Below are 12,780 nucleotides of genomic sequence, written 5' to 3'. Positions count from 1 at the left end.
CAGGGGGAAAAAAAAGAAGTAGAATGAGATGTGTAGCAGCAAAATGGAAAAAAGCCAGGAAAAGAGCTGGAAGAAAAGGGAAGGGAAAGAAAAAGAAGTTTCAAGGAAAAATAAGGGGGTGGGGGTAGGGCTGGCTGGGGAAAGAAAGAAGGAATTGGAGCCCCCCGACACAACAGTAGATCAAGGCAGCTGGCCGGAGATGCTAATTCAGCGCTTTAACAAATCAATGCCACTTGAAAAGTACAATGCAAGCCCTCACTGGGTAGATGTCAGGGGACTGAGAAAATGCATTCTCAAGTATTTCACATTAAGAGGGAATAATGTGTTAATTTATAACTCTTCACCCTATACACTTGGATTATCTATCTGTGTCAGCGATTTGACTTCTTAAATTTATCAAAAACACACGCAAAGGGAGGCACAGCTTCAGCTTTACCATTGGGAAAGGGAGATTTAGGAGAAGGCTGTCCTAAGTAGTATGGTTGTTCTTTTCGCTGTCCTATTTGCGTTGAAGTATTGGTGGGGGTGGCAGGGAGGAGTGAAAATCTGAAGGGGTGATCAAGAGAGGAGGAAAACCCCTGGTCCAGTTACTAAAAGGCTTTCTTGGCCTGTGGTTGATTGCATTAGGTACCATCCGTCAAAAGTGACACAGAAGAGAAGGAATAACTTGAATCAGCAACCCGAGCTGCCATCATCAGAATTTACTTTATGGAAACTTACTTAAGTCCCTCAGCACACCCAGCAGAAGAGAAGCTGCTGACAACTGGGTTGTAATTAAACGGGATACACAATGCCACCAGAGTTCTTATGGACAGAGAGTACAAAAAGAGGAAGGGAGAGAGGGTTAAGCTTTATTGGGGGGGGGTGGGGGAGGAGGAGGTTGAGACCAGGAGAAGAGCTGCTAAAGAACTGATATTCCATCTCAACAATCGGAGTCTAATTAGAAGGACTGTTTCTTTCTTAAGAAAAACCTATTTTATTAAACATCAAATTCCTGGAATTGTTTCCTAATTGTTCCACAATGTAAATTTAGTTAGTTTTTAACATAATGATCCTTGAGGTAGAGGGAGACAGAGAGAGAGACAGAACAGGCTCTGTTAATCATTTCTGCTGCCCAAATTAAGGCATTAACAGAGTTAAGTTTTGGAGGTGTAAGCACTGTCAACACACAAAAGGAAGGCGCTAAAATTTTGGAATAAATAGAAGAGTTAATTTCAAGAAAGTGTTTTAAGTAAGATGGCATTTTCAAAGATATTAAGGGAGAAAGTGTTTCTATATATAAAGAAATAACATGACAAAACTGAGTAAGCATTCTGAGGTCTACTTTGAAATCCTTTAAACTACATACCACAGTACTTTAAACTTGGAGGCATTTTTATTTGCTAGTCCTACCATTGCGACAGAAACATTCTCTTATTTTCAGGACATTTATATGTAAATAAATGCTGATGAATGGAAATGAGATGCTATAACTGATAGGCAATGTCCAGCATTTAATTTTTTTTAAAGTCAAAGTTACTTCACTCTCAGAAGGCAGAACCTCTTCCTTTCTACAACTGGGCATAAAAAGATGAAAACGAGCATGGACCTTCTGCAAGCTTCTATTGGTTAAACACCACATTACAGATACTCAAGACATAAAACAAACATTCTTTCAGTCTTATGTTGCATCTTTTCTATGGCATGCTCTTCCACGGGGTCGGTGTTTTAAATGAATATTTGATTAGAAACTGAAATTATAAATAAATAGCCAGAAACTGCTACAGCTACACTGAACCAAAGGGTTGAACTGTCCAAAATAGCATCATTATTTAATGAATATTTTATTCTACCAAAGGAGATAATTAAGAAGGAATTTTCCTAACCAAGACCAAAGAGTACAAAACTTCCACTTTTTCATAACATTTTAGGTGACAGAATAAATACACTGGGCAGTGCGTTAGCAATGGGAAAGAATCATATATAGGTAAGTTTTTCAAGGGATTTGTCCTGTCCCAGGTATCTGCATGAATTACCATTTCTCTCTGTCCCATTCAAGCAACCCCTACATAAACTATCTGGTCTTATCATTATTGTACCCTTAATCCCCTTCTCCCCTTTCCCTCCCCCACCATACTCACCTAAGGGGTTAAAAGACTTCAGTACATTTGTGACTTGTCAGTGACATATAATACCCAGGTCCTTCATGCAATCAACTTTTACTTGACATGTATTTGCTCATCACAGGACCCGCATTACTACTGGGAAAATGAAGAAAAACCTAAATTAACACTTGACATTCAATATGGTCAAGTCCTTAATTGGCTGGGCTTCCTGAGAAAGCAATTTTCTATTCCCCAAACTGTTCGCGTGTCATGTGTGGAGTGCAGCTCTTGGCCATCACTGCTGTCCCTCGCTCCCTCTAATGAGAGCAGATGAATTAGTGCTACGTGACACGATTTGAACAGGGCTTCCTCCCCCTCCTCTCCCCCCCATCTTTCTCCTAGACCAGTGACAGCTGTGTGGCAAGGGGAAGAAAGACAGAGAAGTGCAACAGCAAAGAATCCTGCAAAGGATGATCTTTTTTTTTAAATGAACCTCAAATGTCTTATAGAAACTCAACAACAGGGTCATTTAATTGTGGAGGTGGGGAAGGGGGTTGTTACAAAGATCAGGGGAATTATCTGGTTATGGTTGATTTGGGCTGTATTAACTTCCAGCATGTTTCTTCCATTCCTGGCAAGCTGCAGTATTAGATTGCACTGGTCTAATTAAAATGGAATTTACATCCACTTAAAAAAATTTTTTGAGGTCTGGAGAATGGGTCAACTAGAAAAAAAATGAACAGCATGAAATGATTATTACTCTAAGATAAATATACTTTTAGGTTAAAGAAGAACAAAGTCCTTTCAACAAATGCTCAGGTCATGAAGAACCTACAGCACAAAACCCACTATAGTTGTCAAAAAACACCGTTCACTGTCTGAACTTAATGCTCGCCATTCTATTTCAAACTATTCTGCTCGGTTCCCTCTGATTGTTGAATTAACTGCAACAAAAATTATGTGAACACTGATTTGATTGCATTATTTTGTACAGAGAGGGAATATATTCTGCTTTAGATGTGCTTATCCCACTCAATAAGAAACACGTGAATGGATGTATGAAAGGAAGGCAGGACAGAATCTGCTCTATTCAAAGATACCAAAAGGTAAATTAAAGGGATTTCTTTGCTTCTTCACTTATTCTGAGACCAAAGAAGTCATTTGAAATGCCTTTATTGCTTACCCAATCCAATCAGGACAAAACAAAACTGAGGAAGGGAAAGTATGTGGTTAATCACACATTTGGGATAGTAATTAGTCTCAGCTACATAGATAAGTGAAAATAATTACTGAAAGTCACAAGCACCTTGTACTTTGGATCTTTACTCAATTTTATTTCAGTGAAACTAAAAGATTCTACATGTATACAAATTATGTGATTGTACGATACCACGCACACAAAAATTAAGCTTACAATTTGCAGGCCTTACATGAAAATGCCAAACTATATCCAGTGAGTGTAGTTTCCCAGCCTCAAATAAGTAGGTTAATCATTGACTAATTGTTCATCTAGAACTTCAGATATAATTTAAGTAGTATGTCAGTAAGTAAAATGTTTACTAAATTTGAAGATATAAAAATATGATGAAACTCGCATTTGTTCTCTGTGTAAAGTTACAATCTAAAACAAAAAAAAATGGACATTTCATATATGAGGGAAGTAATATGAAAGGAAATGAAACTTCATAAGTCTGTTTTTCCTTTAAAAAGCAATTCATAACATGACTTAAGTATTGTTAAACTAACAATATTGTTAAACTAACACTATGAATTTTCAAACTTGTGGGAACATCACTAAGTTTCAGACAACAGAAACAATTCTAAAGGATTTTAGAATTATACTAAAGGGTGAGTGTAATTGAAAAGAACTTTCACTAAAGCAAAACTGCACAATGGGGACACACTCTGCATAGACTATCCCTACTTTGGCCAAAGCCCTGATATTTCAAGTATCAGTAAGATCTCTTTTCAAAAATGCACTTCAGACAGCTTGTGAATCAGCATTCTTTCAGGTGTTTAAACAAATACATACATAACTCAGTATTCTAAAAAAGTAACTCAGTCTAATGCATCCAGTCAACTACTATAGTAGCATTATTATCACTGAGCAGCAAAGGGCAGTGCATTCTGCCAATAGCTTTAGGATGACCTCTGCAGTACTAACCAGTCCATCAAGTTCCAGCTCTAAGATGCAAGGCATAGACAGGGAAGATTTACTAACGGAGGTAGGAAGTGATGACCAAGAGACTTCAAAAGGGTATATGCTGCACATTCAGATAATGGGGAGCTATTTTCCCTAAAAAGGGAAGCCGTGTACTTAGGATATCAGGCTGAGCAGTCCACAGTCTTTCCTAAATCATTAGCCTTCCATGGGGGTAGGAACATCCACAAACATACAAAGGCAGCATCAGAAAATGTAATGTACATATTCTTTTTTCCCTCGGCTATATTTTTAAGGACTGTCATGAACACTCAACTGATTGGAATGGGTAAAACAAAATCAGTGACATAATATTTACAAATAATGCTAAAAAAGAATGTTGACATCATCTTAGAGCTTTAAACAGATTGTGATGAGTACTGCCCTTTACTGGAGTAGTTTCCATTCCCTGCCAAAAGGATAGATCTACAGAATCTAACAGGGCAGCAACAGTGGGTCAGAAGAAATCAACTCTGTACTAAATAGAGAAGCAACTTCGAGGATCACCTATAGAAAATCAGCCTATGGAAAGTTTTCCTTTTTAATTTTCTTGATTAAAGAAAGCTAACTATGACTATGGAAAAATGACATGCTTAAACTTGATAATCACTTGGGTTGAGAAGGCTTTGAAGCTTATAATAAACTTGCAATCATTCTGTGGAATGTTAAAGCTTAATGTCAATGGTTGGTGCCACCACCATGCCTATACAAAAGTATGTCAACCTGGAAATGACTGCATTAACAGCTCCAGGGTATTTAGAATGGAAGGCTTGCCTTTTTAAATTTTCTTTATTATTATTTTAAGACTTTTACTTTGAACCATAAGAAGACGCTGCATTAAGTCCCCAACTTGGTTAGCACAGCCTAAATTAAAGTACTTTTTCTAGTTTAGAAAGGCATAATGTTTGCAGCCCACTCAGACCCTATTATCTTCACATTATACCATTATGAAAAAGCATAAACAGAGAGAAAAAAGACACTTTAAAATAAACTGGTATACTGAACAATAATAAAACCATCAAACACAAGACAAAAAAGTTACTTTGTAAAAATTAATACCACCTAAAAACTTGTATTATTTTACCCTCCATTCTTCAACACCCCCCTTTATTCCAATCATCTTTCTTCCCTTTGTTTTAAAGATATTTTATCTAATTCCCAGTTGAAAGGTTTCTGAAAGCAGTAACTCCATGGCCTTGCTGGCAGGAAACTTCTTGAACATAGCAAACCAACATCACCGGGATGTACTGACAAAGGTGTCATTACAAGCAGCCCCAGTTACTTAATGTGAAATACCTGATTTATTACAAAACAAACTGTAATCTCTGGTCTTTTCTCCAGTTCAGCTCTTCTCTGCAGTTCCTGAAGCAAACCAAGAGCTTGTTCTGTTTACATCAGCCCTGGTTTCATTCTGATTGGTGTCTGACACTGCGCAGTGGCAGACCTAGGCACATCATTGTAACAAGATGTTCTTGTTTCCTGTTCCCACGAAAATCAATAACAGGATGACCTTCAATTTAAAATTCAAACCAATTAATTACCTGTTCTGTTGAAAATGTTCATATCTGATTTGCCTGGAGAATTTCAATTATGAATAGATTATTTCTTTGAAAGAATACTTTCAAAAAACATAGAGAGACACTAAAACCTCATCTTATACAATATAAATGATGTTTTTCTTAAAGCAGGTATAAAATATCGGCCTTACACAAATTAGTATGGGAATGTTTTCCCCTTGTGGTCCATCTCTTCCTCGTGACATCATAATCAATTGCCTGGTAAATTACAGCAATCCCACAAAGATTCAGGGCCAAGAATTCACTGCTTAAAGGTGAGATGAAAAGCTTTTTATACTTGAATTCAGTTTTTCATCTACATCAATTACTGACACAACATATGGTATTATTTTCGGAATGTAGAAATAATTTCCTTTTCTTTCCCCATCATTACACAATTCTTGTTTCTACCTTTATTGCAATCATTTGACTATTTTTTTTATTTTCCCCACTCCTGATTTTTCTTTAGATAAGGGTCAGTAAGGGGAAAAGCTACACATCAAAACTATCAGCACCAGAAACATATTTACTAAACATATTTTTAATTCTGAAAAAAAAGATGCAAGAATTCAGTTCATCCCAGTGGGGAATTCCCAAGATAAATAATCACATGCAAAGAAACTATTATCTTCATCCATTAAAATATTATCTAAAACAGAGGTTTCTCTTTGGCAGACAGCGGACTGAATATAGCCTACAGACGATTTTGTTTTGGACCACACAGTTTAAAAATTAGTTGAAAAGATTGCCAAGATTTCAAAATCAGGAGATTTCACATAAAAATCTGGGCTTCTGGCTGTTCGTTTAAAAAGAGAAAGAAGAAATCTGGTAACACTAAGCCTGCATTCTCACCCAGCAATAACTGGCCAGAGCCGACAAGGGGCCACCTCACTGTGGATGACAAGGAGACTTCTGGTCCACCAAGTCTCCACTGTGCTTACTCCACTCATTTAGTTCACACAGAACATCCACATGGCCTTTTTAGGCAATACCTGATCTTTAAAATATCACACACATTTCAAAGAAAATTCGCAGTTTGTGAGCAATAAAAAGAAGGCTACTCTATGAACAGAGACTTTATATATATGTATGTATGTATATATATAATTTCATGGGTATACACAATATAAGACAATAGGTAGCAGACTTTGTTTCAAAATGTAAAGGAAGGCGGGCCGCGGTGGCTCAGCGGGCAAGAGCGCTTGCCTGCCATGCCAGAGGACCCCGGTTCGATTCCCGGCCCCAGCCCATGTAAAAAAAAAAACAAACAAACAAACAAAATATAATAAAAATAAGAAAATGTTTAAAGATGTTTCCCTTTAAAAAAATGTAAAGGAAAATCAGTTTGGTAATTAAATTTTTTTTAAAGCTAGAATTGATAACGTAACCTTAAACAGTGGTTCAACAAACTTTTATGCTGGTTTTCAATCCACCATTCCTCTCTAGCCCAGACAAGACGCTCATTTCAAGATCTTACTCAGTACATGTATTTTGTTCCTTCATATGTTAAAACACTTTTATACTTCCTTTCCAGAGCTTTCATATACATAAGTGGAAATGGACCTTAATATGAAAATAGGATATATCATCATGATAAATTTTAAAAATCAACATTTAATATGCACAAATATTATCATAGCAAATACTCATCTTTAATGGCTCCAGAGGTATGGCACTATGACTTTTATACTTACATTTACTTGACATTATTGTGCCTTCAAGTGACCCTAAAGTCCATGGCATATTTCTTTTAAAATGATTATTACCTAAAAAAGCAGATGTCTATGACAAAGTCACCATATGATTTCTCCTATTTGCTTTTTTTCTTCAATTGGAAACAAGCGCAAGAAGAAATTCTTTTCACATTTGATTTTTTCCACTCAATCATAACACCACACCTTTTCTACCTATTATTGTATTTTACACAGAGATTAAAAGTACCCTATTTTATAGCAGAGGGAAAAGTACGTTTTCATTTCATCTATCTATATTAACAAAAGGGTATCTCTGATGTATTGCTATACTACAGAATTGTTAATATGCCACACAAATTGTACTAAGCAGGCTATGACCACTCAGTCATATTCCAGTTTATTAAATAATTTTACATCAACTATAGTATAGCATTTTTGGATTGTTTCATCATTGGACTACATGCTTGAAAGTTTCTTTTTCAATTGTATGTTTTCCTCCTGAGAGACAGGAATTTTCTTCCATTTTCATCTTAAGAAAGTAACACTACTGTGACAAAATTACTTCACAATCAGATTCTAATCCCTCAATTCTCTTGATTCTTCATAACTTGAGCAACTTAAACAATTCACAAAATCATAATGCTTAAACTGCAATGCTTAATTTCCACTTGAACTGAAAAAGAGAAAATACCATTAAGTATATCCACCATAAATGCAGTCTTAGGCCCAATATCTGAAGGACAGTATATATATATATTCCTTATGGGAGGCAATCTTTCATAATTACTATGATGTTTGAGATTTGAGCACTTAGAAGCAGATACCTGGAGCTCAGTTATTAATTAACCTCTTCCCAATCCTTCTCCACTTCTTTTGAAACCATCTCTTAAGTCCCTTCTTAAGAAGATGATCTTACACAGTTGCCTCCAGACAAAAGGCCCTCAAAAAATATCAGTTAAAACATCATTCACCTTATTTTCTTACAAGGTCTTGCTATAATCTAAGACTAAACGTATTTTCTTTCATCTCTTCACGTACAGCTTTAGAAAAAAATTTTAAGTTTCCCCCAAAAGTACTGAATAAGGTGGCAGCAAAAACAAAAGTTAGAAATGAATTCTACAAAACAATTACTTCATTATACTTAAGTTGATTTACCTACTATAAGATTTTAGAGGGAATTTTATGTACAATCATGGTCAGCCCCATCCATGATGAACAAAACTTGAAGCTGTCTCTTCAGGTTTGTATCTGTATCGTGTCTGCTGATTCAAAATGTGGAAAGCAGTTCTAGAAGGATTCTGGGTTTATTGTTTTTGCTTTCACTTTATTGTTATTTTAAATGAAAAATAAAGTAAAAGATAATACATGCTTAACAGTAGTTAATTTGTGTTAAATGGGGAGGAATGCATAATTATTGCTTAACTCCCTCCTTTTCATTAATCACTGATTTCTAGAAGAGGATATCAATCTCTCAAAGTGGGCTTATGTTGAGGCTCATTTAAACATTCTCCACTTGTTAAAAAATGTGACCAAAGATACAGGAATACTGGCATATAAAGAAACACTGAGTTATTAGAATTCTTGAAAGGAAGCAATTGGTTTATTAAGAAATTATTTAAAATAACTATTTACATAAGTTAAAATACCCAACTTCTCACTTTTACCAAAAGGGTGTTTTTAATATAATGAACTTCCAAGCTCCTCTGGTCACAAGAAAACCTGGAATATATTATACACGCATGAATGTGGCCTGGGATACAGGATATGGGATGTGCTTCCTATCAACAGATTAACACTTCATTTTCATTACTATAATCTCACCACAGGCTGTGAACACTTTCTTTTTCTTTTTTTTTTTTTCCACTGGAACAACAACGGTGCATGAAACACCAAGCTGACAGGCAGGCGGGGTTCATTAAATGCATAAGGCCTGTATTCCCATAACACATCTCACCTGTATCAAGCCAGGGTTCTGGCTTCCAGGCTGGCTACTGAAACAAACTCTCCCAGATGTCAGACTTCTCATTCTTCCTATCCCCTCTTATTTATCTTATGATAAATATCAATTATAAAATAAAACCGGAAGATCTCTTCTTTTCCACTATGCACTCTAGGTAATGGAAAACAGGATTGGCAATATATTTAATATTTACCAGTCCCATTATTACTTTCCAAAGTTCTCCAATATAACAAGAAAATAACTTGGAAGGGAAATGATAAGACATCTGGGGTATGAGTGAGAGAGCGCCATCATAGTCTCTTTATTCTTAGTTCTAACTTATTTGAAGAGAACTAAACTTTCTCACTGGTTGAAAATGACAAACCATAAAATAAAAAACAAACGATGATACCATATTCCAATGACAAACACTGAGCTTTCCCAAAAGCTGTGCTCAAAGAGCAAAAAAGGCTACATAGTATAAGGCAACATGAGAGTCTCAGGATAAAATGCCTTTCTAGGTTGAGCAATGCTTCTACTCAATGAGTGGATCATGGAATTGTCAACTAATCTAGAAATAGATTACTTAATTCTCATCAACCTACACAGCAGGTATATACTTTCTGCATGTCTCTACATCATATATAAATGAACTACTACACTGGTGTGTGGAACTGTAGTATTTTCCATAGCAAGAAAGCCTTTCCACCTAGATAAGAGCAGGACTTTGGTTTTAGTTCTTTCTGAGACTCCACTATTTATATCTAAAAAGAGAAAAAACGGTAGAAAAGCAATTTTAGATAAAGCAACAGATAACCTGACTGACTCCAAGTTAAATTCTGCCATGAGGTCAAAAAGAGAACGCTTGCAGGCATTCTTACTCTCTCAGTTTACCTAAGGGGCACTCTCATGAATATGCTCAGTATATAATTATTCTCCCATATCTTGCAAATGGCATCCTAGCCATGTCCAGTGCCTCTGGCATTGGTGAAGAATATCGTAGTGGGCAGATTTCTTTATCTATACCTGATTAGGTACCCCAAATAATGATCCTAATGATTTAAATCAGGGAAATCATTCTTGCTTAATAGCCTCGTTTTTACGTTAATACAACTGAAAGTAATTGTTTTTTGCATGTAAGATATTATCTTGAAATTTGTCTTCTGAGACCCTAGTTCAGACACTATAAGCATCAAATCCCCAGCCCAGAACAACCGTCTAGGGAACAAATCACCACTAAAAGACACCTTAAAAGTTGAAAAATTCATGACAGTCACACAAAAAGCACAGCAGGTACAATACTGGAAGCTATGTGCTTCCCATATAGAATGGTATTTTTTAATCTTTGCCAATTTTATCAATCTCTTTGCCTTCTGAGACAATGTGTTTAAATACGTCAAATATAAAACAATGAATCCTCCCGTTGTATATAATGCATATTCTAAATTTCAATTACATAATTTCACTGACTAACATTCCGTGCCATCATTTCAATTCCTTTCTTAAATGTTTTGTTAACTCTTATTACTGTGGTTTGTCTCAAAAAATCATACCTTCAACCTACTGTACAGACATTTATGTATTTTCCTCCTTCAAAAGAAACGCTTTGTTATGTAGATGTAAGCCTCACTATACAAAACAGCAATCAAGAATTCTTTTTTTTTTAAAAAAAAAAGTAAAAAAGAAAGAAATCTCCCTTCAGCTACGTACTTTCTTACACAGGCTAAGGATCAAATTGAGCTGCCTTTCAGCACCTTTAAATGATAAGCCTGGGCCCCTGGTTACACGTTTTTATCACTCCCTTGCTTAAGGAACCCTTACAGAGCAAAACTTGGGACGTCCTCCTGTCAGCACATACACAGAGGACCACTTCTGAAGATGGCACCTCTTTCCCATATCTTTGCCGGAGTGATGCTCTGCAAAAGGGTGCCTCACTGGATTACTGCCATATTTCACAGGCATTTCAATTTATACTGAGGGAAGAAGAATCCATGAAAGCAAGGAGGAAATCAGAATTAGAGAAATGAAGAATAAGAAGAATAAAGAGAATAAAATGAGAAAGAAATCAGAGCTATAGGAAAGGAAATAAGAACAGATTAACCATGTTATTCTATTAAGCAAATTTCTGCTACCAAATAGAAATGAGACTTAAATCAACACCTCCTCCAAGACACAAACACCCTGCAGACAGCAGCGAAATAATAAAACAGTTCAAAAATTATTGAATAAATAAGACGTCAGATATACTCAAGAGAATCAATTGCTTAAATGAGTAACTTCCTACTGTTCAAGATTATTTTCATTTTCTTAAGAGAAATGAAAAACTGATGGGCTTAATTAAAGAAAACAAAAGGATATTATTTTGTTGTTAAAGGATCAATTCTTTTTTTAATTGGAATGATGATTAATAAGCTGAGAATCTGATTTCTAAGCTAACGAGTTTGAGTAATGTGTTGTTTTTCCACAGACATTTCCATTAAGGAAAGCTCTATGAATGAAATAAAGACACAGCCAGCACTTCCTCTCTTCTCCTGATCTCTGCACTTTGTGACATGAAATGCTGCACAGAGCATTTGAACAGATTGGCACTGCACATGTCCTCACCCAAATGAAATCCTCTCATATACATTTTTCACCTTAGGGTTTGAATGTACACAAGGAAATTTGCTAGACTTCCTACAGGGAATGTATAAATTAAAAAAGAACCAATACTTTTATTTTTCCTATTCTCCAAACTTTGTTTTAAACCCGGAGAGGAGGACGGCAATACAAGCCATGCCTGGTGAGGAGATACGCATGCCCTGGATGTAACAGCCTCAGGCATAATTTCTGGAATGTCATCTCATATGTTACAACTTCTTAGAGGCTGAATTGATCAGAATATTTTTTTCATCTTGTTTTTCCTTCATTTTACTACTTCATCTTGTAGGGGAAAAAATCCCACTCCTCCATACATAATGTTTTCTTATACGTCAGGGCATAAAGGCTTTTATTCCTCAATTAGACCTCTTTCCTTTATTTCTGAGGCTTAAAAAATAGATGTTAAAGTTCCCCAAAAAAGATCTCTGACTCCCTTCGTCCCACCTTGCCAGTCCTTCTTTTGGGGAGGATCAACAAGCAAAATGTGGAAACCAGCTCTTTTGTGGAAATAAAAATGGCGTCAACTTTGGCAAGGGGAGGAGATCATTTCTTATGACTCCCCAAACAATCTCTTGACCAAAACATAGAGAAGTTGGTCATTTAGCAGCAAAAACATCCACGAAAGGTACAGGAGGATTCTTTCGTGGTAAAGAAATCCATTTTACAC

At 36.0% G+C, this 12,780-nt stretch overlaps 1 protein-coding gene across 17 annotated transcripts in view; it reads right to left on the bottom strand.

Annotated features, from left to right (window-relative positions):
* Positions 1-12,780, bottom strand: part of BNC2 (basonuclin zinc finger protein 2) — a 406,556-nt gene that overhangs the window by 263,273 nt on the left and 130,503 nt on the right. For 2 of the 17 annotated variants that reach the window (XM_077148109.1, XM_077148110.1), the window contains exon 2: positions 2,121-2,240. The exons of 14 other annotated variants lie outside the window; for them this stretch is intronic. The gene's annotated coding sequence lies outside the window, so the exon portion shown is untranslated. Of the gene's footprint in view, positions 1-2,120; positions 2,241-5,825; positions 6,928-12,780 lie in introns of those variants that run through there. One more of the 17 variants, XM_077148111.1, reaches the window with a different exon arrangement.

This window comes from Tamandua tetradactyla, chromosome 2 (assembly GCF_023851605.1).
Source record: "Tamandua tetradactyla isolate mTamTet1 chromosome 2, mTamTet1.pri, whole genome shotgun sequence".
Classification (NCBI taxonomy): domain Eukaryota; kingdom Metazoa; phylum Chordata; class Mammalia; order Pilosa; family Myrmecophagidae; genus Tamandua; species Tamandua tetradactyla.
The sequence above is the reverse complement of the archived record's forward strand: the minus strand, read 5'-3'. Positions and strand labels throughout refer to the sequence as shown.